Raw genomic sequence first — 18,833 nt, forward strand, 5'->3', positions numbered from 1 at the left:
AGAGCCAGTTAGGCAAGGTGAGAATCTGCATATTTCCTACATTTCCCATATTTCCACACCTTGGAAATCGAAGTCACCTACCAGCATCGCCAAGCTAGCCCTTGTGTGGAGGACGCTCGGCTCTCTGGCCTCTGGAGCGTTGCCCTGTGTCTAGGACTGCAGTCAGAAAAATTGGTGGGTCTGTGAAGTGGCCAGGGCTGCACTGCTTGCTGCCTGCTTTGGCCACATCGCCCCCTAGTGGAGGCCATCTAGCAGGCGCTGCAGGGAGCATGATGAACACTTCTCACTTTGTTAGTCTCTAGCTGCTGGAGACCCGGAGGTATGGAGGCAATACCTCTTCTTCCATAAACAGTGACCTTTTTGTCCCAGAGAATGGTATCCATCCTAAAGTGGTAGCCGCATTCCCCAACACAGGCTTGTTGATGTATGAACAGCTGGTATAGTAGGGAGGGCCACATCTGCAATAGGTTCTACTAAGAGGAACTAGGGGGTTATTCAGAATTTGCCAGGGTGGGAATGTCTCAGAGGGCTCCGGGACTTCCCACGGCTGTCTTACCTTAGCAGGACGGTCCTCTACAGCTCTTCCAGGCACCTGCTTCCACTTTAGAATCATCAAAGCTGGATGGGACCTCTGGATCCCTCCGCCCGTGACTGTGCCTTGGGTGACTGCCTATGGGAGACCAGAGGCTGGAGGGCTGGGTCTGGTCTTCTGAATTCTGACCACCAACCAAAGAGGGAAGACATCACACGCAAGATCTGAAAACAAAGAAGGGGATCAAGGACAAATGTTCCCCAAATGGGGATCCTGGCTAGAGTCACCATGACCCAGATGGTATCAGGCTTCTGAGGTCTGAGGTGTTCTCTGAGTCTCATTATCTGACTGACTTCAGCCCTCCACTGCTATAGCCTCTGTAATTCCAGTCTTTGAAACTTAACGTCTGTTCCTAAATCAGGCTTTTTAAGTGGGTCTTAAAAGACCCATGGTTTCTTCCCTCTGCCTGTGTTAAATACACACTCAGCCCTGACATTTGCTGCTCAGCCCACGTTAAGCGCTGCACAAAGGCCAAGGCCCTGCGGGAAAGAGCTCTTCTCTTCCGAAATGCCTGCTGGAGTCTGCCTTTCCTCTGATGTCACTCGAATAGTGGTGTGGGCGGTGATGGTGTATCCGCTGTGTTCCTGAGTTCTTATCTGCCTTGGTAGAAGTGGGTGCCTGCCTTGTGCCCGGAGCTCGACAGGTGTCTCTTGGAGCCTTCACCCAGCAGATGTGAATGAACATGCTTAGCATGCGCTGTGTGTGGCCTACAGGCTCCTGACAATGACACTATGTGAAGCTGTTCTGACTTCTTCCCTGCACCGTGGCCTGTAATTAATCTTTACAGCAGCCCCTGCGGAGATGGGTGTTGAGCCCCACAGTTCACCAATGAGTCAGCAGAGGGTCCGAAGAGTGAAGAAGGGTTTGCCCCATAGCTCTGGGAGGCTCCTTGGAGTCTGTGAGTTAGTTCCCTGATCATGCTTTCTTTGGCAATGAGCATAATTGCTCACAGGCCACTGGGTTTGCTCAACACTAGTCAGGGGGAGAATGGGAAAATGCCCCTCCCTGGTCCACAGAGGCCCCGAGAAGAGAGAACATGAGCAGGAACTGCAGAGGATACCCAGGAGGGGGCATAGACAGCTACGAGGGGACATAGACAACTACAAGGGGACATAGACAGCCACGAGGGGACATAGACAGCCACGAGGGGACATAGACAGCCACGAGGGGACGTAGACAGCTTGGCCCTGGAAAGCCCTTGAAGATTATAGATCCCCAGTGGATACCTTTGTGGATTCACATTTCGGTAACTAGAGCCAAAGGGGAAAGGGGTGGTGTTGGACCAGGTTTTCACAAGTAGTCACTGGGAAACTTTCAAAAGGGACAGTCAGCTATGTCCCCAACATACTACCTCCTGTAGGTCAGAAGCCTGGCTCCTCCTTTCTGTCCTCCACAGATTCCCAGACAGCACAGTGAGCCTAGATCACAGCTAGAGGTAGATACTGTGTCCAGATGATTTTGGGTGAGCGAGTGTGAGCACACGGCAAAAGAGAACTTTTCACCTAGGCATGGCCCTGCCCCCTGAGGAAGCAGAGCGGATCTTCAGGCCTGCCTTGTACATTACAGTGGCCAGCAGAGGCCTAGAAACTGACTCAGGGCTGAGACAGCCACAGGAGGCCCCAGCTTATTAGACACCTGCCAGCAACAGCGCAGCAAGGCTGCTCTAAGCCGCTTCCTGGCCTTTAAGTCCTAGGTTCAGAAATAAGCCAAGCAGACACACTCTGCCTCAATAGTGAGTCAAAGACAACACATTTCACAAAATAGGTTTTGTTAGCTTAATTGTTCTTAAATATCCTGTTTGGAAACAAGGTTTTATGTTTCAAATGTTTAAAGGATTTTTTTAAAACTCTGGCTCAGGTATGTTAATAGCTCAGTAGTAAAGGCCCTGTTGATAATGGACCCATACCCAACCTCCACCTGGCAATGTCTAGGAATTAGCATTGCTGGTGGTCAAATTATAGAGTATAGGCTTAGAGTGGAATCTGGGTCTATACCGGCTTGCTCCATTCCATGCATCAGACCTTAGCGGGTTCCTTGTTGCTGCTGTTGTTTGGGTCTTAGGCAGTCTCCAAAGGCTTCTGTGGAGTTTTGTTTCTTTCTAAGCTATGTTTATTTAATTGTATGTGCATGTGCACACATTCACATTAGTGTGTCATGGCATGTCTATGGACATGAGGGTACAACCTTCGGGGGTTGGTTCTCTCTTTCTACCATTTGGGTTCCAAGGATAGAACTCAGGTCATCAGTCTTGGTAGCAAGTACCCTTATCTGCTGAGCCATCTTGCAGGCCCTATTTCTTTCTTTTTAAAATCTATTCTCTCTCTCTCTCTCTCCTCTCTCTCTCTCCTCTCTCTCTCTCTCTCTCTCTCTCTCTCTCTGTGTGTGTGTGTGTGTGTGTGTGTGCATGCACATATATGCCCATGGAGGCCAGAAGTGTGGCACTGGATCCCCTTGAGCTGCAGTAAGGTGTGGATAGTCTTAGTAGGGCCAGGAATCCTACAAGGTAGGGGGGCACATTCCAGGCACAACAATAGGGTAAGAAGCCCTGGATTGGGAGTCAGAAGTCTACAGCAGGGTCCTTCATCTTGCTATCCCCCTCTCCCCCACACCCGTGGACTCAGTCATCAGCCAGCTCCAACAGTATGAAAATAAGTGCCTGAGGCTTATAGGAATGGCAAACAGATCCCATGCGGCTTTAAATTATGAGAAAGAAAATTTGAATGTCAAATGTCCCAGTTCTTGGCACAATTTAAAATAAACTGATATGAACAGCGGTAGTCCCACTGTCACAGAACTCTACCGCAAGTGGCAGCGGCGGTAAGAGCCAGCGATGCCTGCGGTGTGTTCCTTCTCTGCCCTGGTTTGGTGTCGTGACCCACACAGAACTCTTGTCCCTTCACTCTCAGGACCTTCTGCTCCTGTTCCAAGAGCGAGCGCCGCTGGACAGTCAGGAGGCCTCCAGATCCCCGGCTTGGAGCATCTAGGGCCTGGAGACACAGGTCGCTACAGTGTTGCAGGCCTGGAGGTACAGGTCGCTACAGTGTTGCAGGCCTGGAGGTACAGGTTGCTACAGTGTTGCAGGCCTGGAGGTACAGGTTGCTACAGTGTTTCTTAAGTAGGTTTCTAAAGGCAGATCCTGCACTAGAAGATTCCCTGGTGCAGGAGGGGTCATGACCCTGAATTCTTGAGCAATTAGTAAACACTAACTGTGTGTGAGGGAAATGGGCAGATAAGGAGCAGGCCTGGAGGTCTCATGAAGATAAGGTTTTGTGAGCATGAAGATATGCTAGCTTTTCTTGAGTGGGCACCAGCAACCAAGGAATGTTCCCTGGAAGAGGGTACAGCTTATTCCTGATACCCCCAAATAAGTAAGTCCCACAGTAGGATATGTTTTAAGTTGTGATAATACCAAGTGCTGGTGGGATGCAAAACACTGGTCCCTGTTGGCAGCAGTGGGAATAGAAACTGGCCTCATTTCCCACTGAAAGCAGTTTGGCATCAACGCTGTAGCCCCCCAGTGACTCCATTCAGAGACAGTTTGGTGGTGGCCTAGAGCGCCTCACAGGCAAGAAATACTTGTGGCCAAATGTGTGTAAGGAAGCAATTAGAAATGACTGGAATATCCACAGAGGACGCCTAGAACAAGGAACACAGTGCATTCCCTATACAATACTGGTTCTTTCTATTTTGAGATCCAAGCACCAAGCCTCCTGCTTCAATTCCACTAACATTCCCAGCTTCTATGAAAGGAGTGGTTCGTACCTGTAATCCAGGTACTGTGGGCCTCAGCCAGCCTGTACTACATGGTGAAACCATGTGACCCAAACCTAACCTCCAAAACACTTTATTTATTTATTTTGGTTTTTTGAGGCAAGGTTTCTCTGTAGCTTTGGGACCTGTCCTGGATCTAGCTTTTGTAGACAAAGCTGGCCTTGAACTCACAGAGATCTGCCTGCCTCTGCCTCCTGAGTACTAGAATTAAAGGCGTGTACCACCACTGCTCGGCTTCCAAAACATTTTAAAAAGGGGTACAGGGAATAAGAAGGAAATAGAGGGGAATTGTGAAGCCCTCTTTCCTCCTCTTCCTCTTGCTCCACCTCTTTTATCTAGAAGGATATCATTCAGTAGCCCAGGCTGACTTCAAACCCACGATCCTACTGCCTCAGCCTCCTGAATGCTGGGACTGCAGGTGCATGCCACTCCTTGCGACTTGTGATACCCTCTGCCTGGACCAATGCAGACTCTGAACCAATTCAGGAGACTAGGGCCACATGGGGATCCAGGCTCTAGAGGTGAAGGGCCTGAGAGTCTGAGGGACCCTCACGACCTTGGCTTCCATCAGTAACATTTTACTTATTAAAATCTGTGGTCTAGGGCATGGCTTCATGGTAGCTCACTTGAGCAAAGGCAGGCCAAGGTTCTAGTCTAACAGAGTGGAACATGCAAGGGAAGATATTAGAATTTTACCTCGGAGCACAGCAAAGATCTAGAAAGGCTTATTTTAGTCTCTGTGCTTATGTTCAAAAGGGCTTGTGATTTAAAAGTGCTTTTAAAACAACAGCTGTCCTAACTCTTGACCTGCCAGCTGGCTACCTGGGTCCTTTCAGAATGGTTCTGTACTCGGTGCCTTTGCTCTACGTCTTCCTTCTTTATGGATGTGACATTTCCAAGTTTTGAAACATTAAAAAGAATGAGTAGGAGAGAGCCCGAGGTCAGGAAAGCAACCAGGGGCAGAGAAGCTACAGCAGCAGAGAGGCCTGGGGCCCATGGGTATAGAATGTGGGGATGTGAATGCAAGATCCCTGAAGGTACATCCATCCTGGTGGCTGTCCTCTGTCCCCATTGTTGAGGGGAGTACTGGCACCGAGAGCACAGGCCTGGCAGTCCTTTCAACCCGGGCCAAAGGGGAGCTGCCAGGTTTAAGTTACCAGAGTGGTTTAACCAGCACCTGGGGTGGTAAGAGATGGGCATTGGAACCTGCAGGTGGTGGGAATTATGCCTGAACTCCCCCCGCCTTTTTTTTTTTTTTTTTTTTTTGGTTTTGAGACAGGGTTTCTCTGCATAACCCTAGCTGTCTGGAACTAGCTCAGTAGACCAGGCTGGCCTCAAACTCACAGAGTTCAGCCTGCCTCTGCCTCCCAGGTGCTAGGATTAAAGGCACGGGCGCCACCACTGCCTGGCCAAGTCTGACACTTCTGATTAGAGGAGTGACCATTTTTATGGGAACTCAGCTTGGCCTTGTGACTCTTGCCCCGGGGACAGAGGACAAGCATGCCCCAGCCCTAGCTGTCCTCTGTCAATTCAAAGGCCTCAGGGGTTCAGGGGAAAGCGAAGATTTCCTCAGAAAGCAAACAGTAAACTTCAGCCCAAGAGGCTACAGCACAGTGCACAGTAAACTTCAGCCCAAGAGGCTACAGCACAGTGCACTATGCGTCTGTGACCTTTCTGAGGCCGTGAGAAGAAAGCAAACCCTGCATGGGCCTTCTCCACATGCAGACGGACGGGGCCCAGACACTGGGGAGGTGGAGGCTCTTTCTGACCAATAAAATAGTTCTGCAAACTTTCAGATACTAAGAACTTATAAAGACTGTCCCGGATCAGGAAATAAAATACTGGAGATGTAATTGCAGCCCTCTGAACCTACTTGGAAACTCCCGCCCAGCTCCAGCCCATTTCCTCTTTCACCAAGAGCCAGCACCTACTTCTAGTTGTCCTATAGGCCCCAGGCTTTCCCTAGCCTGACTTGTGTGACTTTTCCAGGGTGCACACCCACTCACCTCAGATAGGACCCTGACAGACCAAAGAATGATTCCACCCAGGTCTACCCTGGTGAACTCGGGAGTTTATTGGGGTTACCTACAGGAGCATGGTTACTCACTGTCAGCTGTCATCGGAATCTTGGCTGGATGGTGACTCACCCAGGCTGTGTCCCTGCAGTTGTCTACAAAGCAGCAGGTGACTCCGGAGAAGAGCCACTCCCCAGGCAGCCCTTGGCTGCTTTTGTCTCTTTGGGGAGGGGCCTTGAAGTCCTGAGTCTCTGAGCTTCCAGAGTCTTCTAAACTTCCTGAGTTTCCCACACCTTTGAACGTCACCTCAGGAGGGAATGTTCCACCTGGGGGGAAATAGCACAACAGCACCATCCAGAGGAATGTTTCTCAACTTGTGGGTCATGATTTCTTTGGGGGGTCAAAAGACCCTTTCACAGGGGTTGCCCAAAGCCATTGGAAAAAAACAGATATTTGAGGGTTCATAAGAGAAGCAAAATTACAGTTATGAAGTAGCAACAGAAATAATGTTATGCCTGGGGGTCATCACAACATGAGGAACTGAATTAAAGGGTCACAGCATTAGGAAGGTTGAGAACCACTGTATTAAAGGGTCACAGCATTAGGAAGGTTGAGAACCACTGTATTAAAGGATTGCAGCATTAGGAAGGTTGAGAATGTTTTGTTTTTGTTTTACAAGACAGGGTTTCTCTGTGTAGACCTGGCTGTCCTGGAACTCTGTAGAACATGCTAGTCCCAAACTCAGAGATCCACCGCCCAGTTCATATCACATTGTTTTATACTTATTTATTAGTGTGTGGGGCTGCATGTGTCACAGTTTGAGCCTGAGGGTCGGAGGACCACTTGCAGAAGTCAGTTCCTGCCTTCCACTGTATGAATCTCGGGGACTGAACCCAGGTCATCAGGCTTGGGGATAAGCGCCTTTACTCCTGAACCAGCTCATCATACCGCACACATTGGTTTTTATTTAATATATTTTCAAGCCTCGTATAAATAATGCCTGTATGCATTCTACCGCTAGCCTATGGAACAGACATGCTCCACACTCTAAAGGAGGTGTTGTTCTGTATATGTTTTTGATATTGGTCTTTCCAAAGCCTACTCACTCAAGCATTTCTTTCCTTACTTGTTCCTGATCTCAATAATTTTATTGAGAAAGCCATATAACCCACCCACTTAAGGTACCCAGCTCAGAGCTTGTTATGATGGTGTGTGCCTTTGATCCCAGCACTTGGCAGGCAGATGCAGCTCTGGGAGCTGCAGCCTAGCCTCGTCTATAGAGCCAGACCAGGACACCCAGGACTGCCGTGCACACCCCCCCCCCCCCCCGTGTCTGTGCTCTCTGTGCTCTGGCACCCAGTTACCAAGCTTCAGGCAAGGGGTTGGAGGTTAAAATACACAAACACACACACAGACAGACAATGACACAAGTCATCCTTGAATTTCCCAAGAATGCCCCCTTTATTGTGTTCAGGGGCAGACTATATAGAATAGAGATAGCCACGCCCCAGCCAAACCCACCAGAAACCACTCTCCTGCCATCAGGAACTCCTGAAGGTCTCGTGCTCAGAGCAGCTGTAGGAACTCAGATCAGGGGAAAACAAATTCAGGATCTGGGGTCTCACTGCTCCCAACATCTCCCCCCCTAAATTTTTTGTAAAACAGAAGATCCTCCTGACCACACAGCCTTTGGTCACTTTGAACCTGTACTCAGGAGAGAGTAACAGCATCTCCTCAGGAGAATAGTGGCTTTTAGAGAACACAAGAGAGCAACTTAAGCCTGTAAGACAGGTAGATTCAAGTATCCCAGAGACTGTTGGTTCCTCATACTATTTCCCACACACCCTCTTCTCCTCAAGTGAACAGAGGTGTGTGACCATTTCAGACTCGGGACTTTTAGGGAATTTGGGCGTTGTCAATTTGTCTAGCAACTTCCTGCTGACATTCTTGGGGGTATTTACTGCAATTTACTGCCATTTTCCAGCAGCGCTGGAACGCGGGTCATAGCAGCGGGAGAGAGGCGGAGGCTCCACCTCCCCACAGAGCTGGAAGGTGGAGGCCTGGCGCGGGCCACGACTCCGTCGGGGTGGGGCGGATCCTGTCCCAGCCGGTTGCTCCGGGCTGGGACAGAGGTCCAGGCCGTTGGGCCTTGTCGCAGTCCTGCTGCGCTTCTGTGTCCTGAGGCCCGCCCTGGAAGTGGGCCTAGCGTTTTTGCCTTGTCGGTCCTCGAGGCAGGTCCCAGGGTTTGCACGCATTGCAGCCCCTCAGCGCCCGCAGCCTGGAGCCGCTTGGTCTTGGAGCCACCGCTCACACTCCACTGCAACATTTCAGGAGGTCTCGGTAATTCAAACCACGTGAATATTGAATAAATCCTTAGGCTCTCATCGTCTGTGGAGTCAAAAACAGAGCCTCCTTTCCAAAGCATCAAATTCTTAAGCCCATATTTTAAAGTCAAAATACCTTAACAGTTCCTAGAATCAAATGTCTTCAGTCCAGAACACAAAAGACAACACAATCAACATACATCTGTACACATTTATCTTTTTAAGCTATATATATTCTATCTTTTCCCAATACATACGTCCCCTCCGGCCGGGGACAACCCTGTTTGCTTACCCCTCTTTCTCGTGAAGGAAGTCAGGATTAACACATACACCCCAATCCACCCTCACCTTCTGAGGGTGACCTCTCAGCGTTCCCTAGTTCCTGATATCTCGGCTGGGACCTCCAAATGCCGTGTACCGTGCTCCCGTGTCTGCGCTCTGTGCGCTGGCACCCAGTTACCGAGCTTCGGGCAAGGGGCTGGAGGTTAAAATACACAAACACACACAGACAGAGAGACAACGACACAAATCATCCTTGAATTCCCCAAGAATGCCCCCTTTATTGTGTTCAGGGGCAGATTATATAGAGATAGCCACGCCCCAGGCAAACCCACCAGAAACCACTCTCCTGCCATCAGGAATTCCTGAAGGTCTCGTGCTCAGAGCAGCTGTAGGCACTCAGATCAGGGGAAAACAAGAAATTCAGGATCTGGGGTCTCACTGCTCCCAACACAGGACCACACAGGAGACCCTGTTTCAAAGATACAGAAAGTATTTTGGAACTGGAGACATGGGTCAGCCATTCTGACCTCTGTGGGCACCAGTAGCACATATGGTACCACACATACACATGAAGACAAAACACTCATGTACACAAAATCAATCTGATAAAAATGGGGCTTAAGAGTTGGCTCCATGGCTAAGGACGCTTGCTGCTCCTGTAGCGGTTCGAGTCCCAGCAACCATACAGTGCCTCACTGTCTGGAACTCTTCTGACCTTTGCAGGCACCAGGCACACGTGTGATACACACACATACCATTCATGTAGGCAAAGCACTGATTCACATAAAGAAATCTTGACAATTTAAAAAAGTCCCCACTCCGCACACCTTTAATCTCAGCACTCGGGAGGCAGAGGCAGGCGGATCTCTGTGAGTTCAAGGCCAGCCTGGTCTAGAAGAACTAGTTCCAGGACAGGAACCAAAAGCTACAGAGAAACCCTGTCTCGGGGGGAAAAAAAAAGTCCCGCTGGGCGGTGGTGGTGCACACCTTTAATCCCAGCACTCGGGAGGCAGAGGCAGGCGGATCTCTGTGAGTTCGAGACCAGCCTGGTCTACAAGAGCTAGTTCCAGGACAGGCTCCAAAACCACAGAGAAACCCTGTCTCGAAAAACCAAAAAAAAAAAAAAAAAAAAGTCCCCACTCTAGTGGCTTTTACTCTTGTCAGAGCTTATATTAGCACAGTTACAGAAAATTTCTGTCACCTAAATGGAAACCCATACCCTCCCACCATTGCTCCAAGCCCCTGCGCTCCTGGAACTAGGTGTAGGTGTCCACTGATGTCTGTCTCTGCAGACAGGCCTGTCTGGAACACCTCAGACCATTTTGTGTGCATGTGACTGGTTAAATATATCCCTTCCCATGGTTATATGGTGTTCCATCATCTAAACTTACCATAGTTTATTTATTCAGTAAAAAGTGATGTGAAATTCTGCTTTCAGCCAAGATGAAATTAAAGAGATCTTATTTACCTCCTTCCTGGAATGAACAAGCAAACAAACATTTAAAAGCCTGTAAAAGGGTATGAAATGACACTTCTAAGCAGACCCAGTGGTAGGCAACCAAGGCCAGGGTTATCCAAGACAGCAGAAACAAGCTTGTGGCCAGCCCAGCCTCACTGCTTGTCAGTGGCCTCAGGCTGCAGACAGGGAAAGGGACCACATGCAGCAGTGGTCCAAGATGAGGATAAACGTGGACATCCAGGAGGCCAACGTGGATGCAAACCCAGGACCATGACCACAGCGATCTCTCTGTGGAGACAAGAGAGCCATGGAGAGAGAAAGATAAGCCGGGATGCCTGCAGAGGCCCCGCTTCAAATCCTCGTCAGAGAGTACTACATGAGGCCAGGCAAGAGAACCATCTGAATGAATTGGTACAATCCTTAGACCTCATGTGGGTCTGGGAGTGGAGCCTGATGCAGCATCCAGACTGGAGAGCCTCGTGATTCAAGGGTCATAGTGTACTGTACCCAGAGAGGTTTACTACAGTAGCAGAATAAAAATTTACTCTAGGCTAGATATTGTTGTGGTCCTGCCTAATAAAACTTAGAAGCAAAACCCAAAGGTTTTTTTTTTAGTTTCTCTTGGCTTAGTAGATGTCTTTTCAGAAATTTCATCCCATTTGTCTACACTGCAGAATGCTGCAAACCAGATGTGGGGACATTTTAGGGGTGTTCTCCCCTTCTACCTTTCCATGGGTTCTAGGAATTGAAGCATGGGTAGTAAGTGCCTTTATCCGCTGAGTCACCAAGTCATCTCACCGTACCTGATATTCTTTTTTAAAAAGGATTTATTTATTTATTATGTATACAGCATTCTGCCTGCATGTGTGCCTGCAGGCCTGAAGAGGGCACTAGATCTCATTACAGATGGTTGGGAGCCACCATATGATTGCTGGGAATTAAACTCAGGATGTCTGGAAGAGCAGCCAGTGCTCTTAACCCCTAAGCCATCTCTCCAGCCCCTTGACATTCTTTTAAAGATCACATGTCATAAAACAATTCTCAAAGCCTGGTGTGGATTATACTACTGTAATTTCAGCATTTGGGAGCTGAAGGCAAGAGGATTTCCATAAATACATGGCTCAGATTACATAGGGAGACTCTAATATAAAACAAAACAAAGCCAGCCCCTCAAAATAAAACAAAACAAACAAACAAAAAAACACAATTTGCAATAAATTTTAAGTATTCAGATCACATGAGACATGTTTTCTGACCACGTGATATTGAATAGGTGGACAACATAGGAAGATCTCGGGAAAGCCACTGAATGTTTGCAAACTTAAATAATATAACTGCAAATAATCCATGAATAAAAGAAGAGATTAAAAATAGGAACTCCTGGCCGGGCGATAGTGGCGCACGCCTTTAATCCCAGCACTCGGGAGGCAGAGGCAGGCGGATCTCTGTGAGTTCGAGACCAGCCTGGTCTACAGAGCTAGTTCCAGGACAGGAACCAAAACCACAGAGAAACCCTGTCTCGAAAAACCAAAAAAAAAAAAAAAAAAAATAGGAACTCCTAGAGTAGAAGCAGTTAAAGTAACAGCACAGAAGAGATCATGTTGGGCTGGAGAGATGGCTCAAAGGGTAAGAGCACTGGCTGCTCTTCCAGAGATCCTGAGTTCAATTCCCAGCAACCACATGGTGGCTCACAACCATCTATGAGGTCTGGTGTCCTCTTCTGGCGGGAAGGCATACATGTAGACAGAACATTGTATACATAATAAAAAAATTAATTAATTTTAAAAAATTTTTAAAAAAGAATAGATCATGGGCTGGAGAGATGGCTCAGAGGTTAAGAACACTGACTGCTCTTCCTGAGGTCCTGAGTTCAATTCCCAGCAACCACATGGTGGCTCACAGCCATCTGTAATGAGATCTGGTGCCCTCTTCTGGCCTGCAAGCATACATGGAAGGAATGTTGTACACATAATAAATAAATATTAAAAAAAAAAAAAAAAGAATAGATCATGTCTTAGTCAGGGTTTCTATTGCTGTGAAGAGACCCTGTGACCACAGCAACTCTTATAAAGGAAAGCATTTAATTGGGGGTGGCTCGCTTACAGTTCAAAGGTTCAGTCTATTATCATCACAGCAAGGAGCATGACGGTGTGCAGGCAGACATGATACTGACTACATCTTGATCAGAAGGCAACTGGAAATGGACTCCCAGACACTGGGCAGTATCTTGAAACCCCAAAGCCTGTCCCCACAGTGACACACTTCTTCCAACAAGGCCACACCCACCCCAAAAAAAACCACACCTCCTACTAGTGCCATTCTCCATATGAGTTTATGGAGGCTAATTACATTCGAACTGCCACAGATGAGAAGAACAAATCCCCAGAAGGATGCATTGCAGAAACTTACCCATGAAGAGGTAAAAAGACCAGGTAGTCCTATAGCTGAAAGAATTGATTCTGGCGATTGGACCTAAGGCCTCAAGCATTCAAAGCAAGTCCTCTATTACTGAGCTATAACCCCAGGTCTTGAAATTAGAGAAGTCTATCAAGCATGTAAGCTGTGCTTACTTCAAGTGGTACATACATTAAAACTGGAATGCTCCAGAGAAGACTAGAGTGAGAGGATGACATGAGAATTTATGAAGTATATTTATTTTCTTCAGAAAGACAAACAGCACATGTTCTCTTGAATGTAGACTCGTGTGTGTGTGTGTAAAATGAAAGCAAAAGTTGGACCGTTTGGTGCAAGTTAGTGGGCAGTGTTAGAGGCGGGAAGGGTGAAAGGAGAATGCATGCGATCAGACTATAATGATCTACTTATATGAAAATATCATAATGATCCACTGCCTCATGAGCTTTGTTTAAACACTCATTTCATCTTTCGCGTGGGTATTCTGCCTGCGTGTATTTCTGTGCACTGTGTGCATGGCATGTCTGTGGAGGCCAGGAGAAGGCACTGGACCCCATGCAATAGGGTTGTGAGCTGCTATGTGGGTGCTGGAAATTTAACCTCTAAAATTTAACCTACATTATTTTCTATATGAACTAAAAATTATAACCATTTTAAAAATTAAGTAAGGGATAATACCAAGACTACAAATTAAATGATGTAAAAGGTTATTTTTAAACTACATTTTATAGAGTAAGAAGCAATATTTTCCTGTTGTATACATACAAATTATATATATATGTATATATATATATAATTATATATACACACATATATATATATACACACAATCTTTTTAAGAGAGAGGTCTTACTAGGTAAGTCACACTGACTTTGAATTTAGAATCTTACTTCAACTTCCAGAGTGCCAAGATCACAGGTGGTCACTGAGGCAAGCTTTTCTAAAAATATTTTTATCTTTCACATTTGTTTCTATTAGTATTAGTATTAGTATTATTGTGTGTGTGTTATGTATGATGTGTGTAGGGGTTCAAGAATGTCATGGAGTATGCGTATACAGATTAGAGGAAGACAGCTTTCGAGAGTCTATGGGATCCTGGGATCAAACTCAGGTAATCAGGTTAGCTTAGCAAAGGTTGTTCTTATCGAACAGCCATGCTGATCCCAGAGATGGAATTTGAGTCATCATGCACAGTGGCACATATCTTTCCCTACCAAACCATATGTCAGCCCTCTGGCCAGCTCACTGATGGCATTGTCACCTTCTATGGTCTCAGAGGTATTAGATGGAGTTACGTCTTGATTCCTATGTGGCCATTTTCTGCTGTACCCATATTTGTTGTACCTAGTTTTACACAGAGGGCAGCTATCCTGCTGTTCTTGGCAAAGCCATTCTTGGGCTAGTGGCTGACTGCTCTGGGATTAACCTGCTGTCTCAGCACTTGGCAGCTACTGCCCTCCCTAGCTTTCAGCAGCAGTGACTGCAGCAGAGCCAGCAGCACCTCCTAGTGCCACGGCTCTTGTCCAAACCTAGTTTTACATTTATTTATTTATTTATTGATTGATTGTTTGTTTTTTTTGAGACAGGGTTTCTATTATTTGTTTATTGATTGTTTTTGTTTGTTTGTTTTGAGACAGGATTTCTTTGTGTAACAGTCCTGGCTGTCCTGGAACTCTCTTTGTAGACCAGGCTGGCCTCCAACACCCAGAGATCCACCTGCCTCTGCCTTCCAAGTGCTGGGATTAAAGGCGTGTGCCACCACTGCCTGGAGATTTTTTTTTTTTCTTTCTGAGACAAGTTTTTTTTTTTTTTTCCTGTGTAAAAGCCCTGACTGTCCTAGAACTTGCTCTGTATAGCAGACTTCCCTCTAACTCACAAAGATCTACCTGCCTCTGTTGGGATCAAAGGTATGGGCCACCGCACTAGGCTTAATTTTACTTTTAAAATAGCATTGTAACAGGGGCAAAAGTCTCTTGTGGCTTTCATTTGCATTTTCCTTATTTTGAGACATAATAATTCAAATAATCTTTTGTTCTGATTTTGTGTGTGTGTGTGTGTGTGTGTGTGTGTGTGTGTGTGTGTTTGGAGCCAGGATCACATGATATAGCCCAGGCTAACCTCAAACTTAAAATCCTCTTGCCTCAGCCACCTGGATGCCCCAGTTTCTTTGAATGATGTGGTCCACTGTGGAGGAAGGAACGTCCACAGACACAGAACCAAGGGGAGTCATGGGTCAGTACATTCAGCACGCAGGCTGCTGGTGGGTGGAGACGCCTCTCCCGTAAACTTCAGGTGCATTCTCAGCTTTGGAGTGGGTGGGGGCCAGAGGCCTCTCCGGTTAGTGATGCTTTCTTAGCAAGTTTACCTACTAGTCACAATAATGTTAAGTAGATGCAGAAGTTAAGCTAAGTAGTTGTCAAAGGGCCCAAGGCAGAATAAGAGCTGAAGGTAACTGTTCTGTTCATTTTTATTTTTATTAATTAATTAATTTATTTATTTCTGAGATGGTCTCTCTGTGTATGTAGATCTGGCTGTCCTGAACTTGCTCTGAAGATCAGGCTGGCCTCAAATTCACAGCTCTCAGAGATCTGTCTGCCTCTGCCTCAATTGCTGGATTTAAAGGCATTTACCACCATGCTCAGCTGGTAACTTTGTTCCTTTTTTGTTGGATTTTTGTGTTTTGGAGACAGGGTTTCACTCTGTAGACCAAGCTGGCCTTGAACTCACAGAGGCAGAGAGAGTTCACTGCTTCTGCCTCCCGAATGCTGGGATTAAAGGCATGTGGCAGTGGTTTTCAGTCTTTTGGACATGCAGCAAAAATGGAAAGTTCTAGAAGTTAAAGTGTGGGCTATGGATATTTTGTTGTTGAAACTCCGTCAAATGTCTTTCCTCCATGGACATAGGTGGAAAACCCTGAGTGTGGTCAGGTCTGAAGTCACGGCAGGGGTCATGGAGTCAGGGAAGGAAGGCGTGACTACTGATTTTGGAAATAATGGGATCTGGGCTTCATTCTGCCCTGGGTTTGGGTCTATTGGGGCAGTTAGGGGCCTGTTGATAGATCCCCGCTCCCTCTGTGTGTGTCTGGGGGAATGTATGAGTCACGCACATGTATGTACTGGTGTACTCACCAGGGTGAGGGCATATGTGGAGGCCAGAGGTGGGTATCAGGTGTCTTCCTCAATCCCTTCTCTACCTTACTTTTTTGAGACGGAATCTCTCAGTGAAACTGAAGTGGAATTTAAACTAGAATGGCTTGCCAGCAGCCACCCTCTAGGCCCTGCCATCTCTACTCCCCAGTGCTGGGTTAGACACGTGCCGCCTGGCCGTGTTGGGTTAGACACATGCTGCCGCCTGGCATTATGTGGGTTTTGCGGTCCCCATGAACAGCAAGTCTTTAGCCTCTGAGTCCTCGCCCCAGCTTTCCCTTTAAAAAAAAAAAAGATTTATTTATTATGTATACAACATGTGTTCCTGCAGGCCAGAAGAGGGAACCAGATCTCATTACAGGTGGTTGTGAGGCACCATGTGGTTGCTGGGACTTGAACTCAGGACCTCTGGAAGAGCAGCCAGTGTTCTTAACCTCTGAGCCATCTCTCCAGTCCTTCTCTTTTATGTCTGATGACTCCTCCCTCTCCATTTCAACCCCAGATACTTTCCTTTTCCTCTTAAGCCGCAGGTTCTAGACTGGTCTTAGCCTGTGAGAAGATGGGTAAACCTGGAGATGGACAGATTGGAAACGATATTTGGCCAGATGATATCCTTCAAAATTCCTCTGCAGAAACCACTCTTCTTTGTTCTCATTCGTTCCTCTCCCCCACTGCATGCCCGTGACCCTTCCTTCCCCTTCCCTTTCTTCCTCCAGTTAGTTCTCACTTCTGCTTTTCTATTACATCAATTCCATATTCTTCTCTATTTCCCACCCTCCCTTAAAAGCTGGTCCACTCTCACGATCCCTTTTCTAGCTCACCGACCTATATAAACACACATCTGAATCCATATATGCCTGCAAATTTAAATTTAATTTCCATATCCAGGCATATGCAGCATCTCCTCCTGAGTGCTGCAGGACTCAGTCCTGAGGGAAACAGCCACCATCTTCATCAGATCAGCTAACCCTGCTTTGGGGATGCCATCAGATGCCTGCCTGTTGTGGGGGGTGGGGAGGTTTGTGATGGTCACTGGACCTCCACCTCAGAGTCTAGCCATTTCCAATTGTTCCTTGAAGTCTTATGCATACAATTCTGCCCTAACTGCAAGTACCTAAGGGTAGGTGCTACAGTATACAGATGGGGGTTAAACTGATGTTTGTGCAGGAACAGCACATAAAGAGGCTCTATGTGGCTACGGGCCAGCCATTGTTCATGCTGGACGAAGGCTGTTTTGGGGTCCTAAATGCTCCTCTCAGTATACTCTTACCCACAGACAAAAAAAGCAAATTTTACTTTTTTCCTTTTTTGGTTTTTTGTGACAGGGTCTCTCTGTATAGCCCTGGCTGTCCTGGAATTTACCTGCCTCTGGCTCCTAAATGCTGGGATGCATGTGTGCCCACTTCTTTCTTAAATTAACTTTTGTGCATTTGGTGTTTTGCCTGTGTGTATGTCTATGTAAGGGTGTCGGGAATTGAACCCAGGTCCTTTGGAAGAGCAATCAGAGCTCTTAACAATGAACCACCTCTCCAGCTCCCTATTGGCTTTTCTTATTCTCCCTTTCTCCTTCACTGGCTCTCATAGATGTGGCTTCTAAGTCTTCATTGTGTTTTATTATGTAGTCAGAGCCTAAGACTGGCATTTCTGTGGCTTTGGACTCCTCCCTACCAGACTGGGACGTTAGTTTCAGTCCAGAGGGCTGGGAACAGGACCCTTCCTGTGTCAGGTTCAGGCTCTTGGGGGACAGCTCCTAGGACAGACTTTTCCTGCCTTGCTGACTGAAACAAAAGGCTCATGCTTCCCAAGACTATGACTTACCTAGCCCATGTCTGTTCCCAAGCTAGCTCCAATGAAGAACTGGGTGTCCATGCTGCAAGGGCTCCATTAGCACCCATCCCAATCCAGGTTTGGGGGATTCTACTGAGTCCCCACATGGGAAGGAGAAGTCTCGTGACTGACACTGGCTGCACCCCTGCACTTACGTCTGTAAATCCCAGGTCTCCAGAGAGGCCGATTTCTGGAACCTCACCCAGAATTTCTGCTGTGGCTTTTATCTCACCTTTTTCCATTCTCAAAGGGAGGACACTCAGGACAGAGGTCCAGAGTGCCTCCACATGCCACCACCTAGGAAGGGACACTTGAGAGGAGTGAGGATGGACAACACCCAAGCTCTGCAGACAGAAGTGTGGACCCCAGCCATGAGGGTGCTGGCTGAAGCTGCATGTCTCCCATTTAGGGATGATAGAAATGCTATCCAACTCCATGAGTAGTGTACTGAGAAACCACTGACTTGTATTTTGAAAGGGTGAAATTGTATAGCATGTCATTAGATCTCAACAAGCATGACAGGGCCGTGTTCATAACAGTCATCATGTCTAATAGCCAAGAATTCTGGGAAGCTTCCTGAGTTCTGGACCTGACTCACATATTACAGACGGCCCCATGTCTGTAATCTCAGGAAACCTGGTGCCAAAGGCTACTTGCCCTGAATGAAGGGCTATGAAAATCAGCATCTTCAAGCCCTTATCAGTCTCACAATGTCTGATGCATTATTTAATACCCATCTCATCTTCCCAGTAGCCTACGGAAGTTGTCATTATTCCTATTGCACAGATGAGGCAGCAGGAACCTGGGGACAATGGAGGTGGGACCCCACAGATCTGTTCTCCGGAACTGTGAGCATCCACCACCCTGCCACCTGTGTAGCTGGCGGCTGAGAAATGAGCAAGGGACCCTCCTCTGCTGCTTTGTCACATGGCCTGGCCACGAGGCAGTGCGAGTTCTGCCAGCTGCAGGAGGCTCTCACTGGTGGAGGAAAAGTCAGACTTGTGA

Source organism: Chionomys nivalis, chromosome 5 (genome assembly GCF_950005125.1).
Source record: "Chionomys nivalis chromosome 5, mChiNiv1.1, whole genome shotgun sequence".
Classification (NCBI taxonomy): Eukaryota; Metazoa; Chordata; class Mammalia; order Rodentia; family Cricetidae; genus Chionomys; species Chionomys nivalis.